A 443-nucleotide genomic window follows, 5' to 3' on the forward strand; every position below is an offset into this window, starting at 1 on the left:
ACACTGGAACAGGCTTCCTAGAGAGGTGGTTGGTGCCCCAATCCTGTCGGTGTTTAAGACAATGACCTTAAAAACATGCTTTAACTTGGTCAGCCCTGAATTGGTCAGTAGGACGAGATGATCGTTGTAGGTTCCTTCCAACCAAACGTATCCTGTTCTGTCCATCTGTGCTCTTTTCTCACCTTTTTTTTTTTTTTTTTTTTTTCCCATACCAAAGTGCTACTAAAAGAAGTGCACTTCAAGCCAGTCTGTGCGAAGATACATTTACAAAGACAGATACAGATACAGCAACGTCCATACAGCCTAACCGGACTCTGCGATCCTTAGGATGCCGACATGTGCTTATATGTTTTTATTATATATAATAAAAAGATCATCCTGGAAACGGGTAGCGCCGGGGTAGCTCTCCTGCGGGGCGGTGGCGGGACACCCAGCGTATGCAG

The sequence above is a fragment of the Athene cunicularia genome (assembly GCF_003259725.1).
Source record: "Athene cunicularia isolate RWA chromosome 2 unlocalized genomic scaffold, athCun1 chr2_part1, whole genome shotgun sequence".
NCBI classification, from domain to species: domain Eukaryota; kingdom Metazoa; phylum Chordata; class Aves; order Strigiformes; family Strigidae; genus Athene; species Athene cunicularia.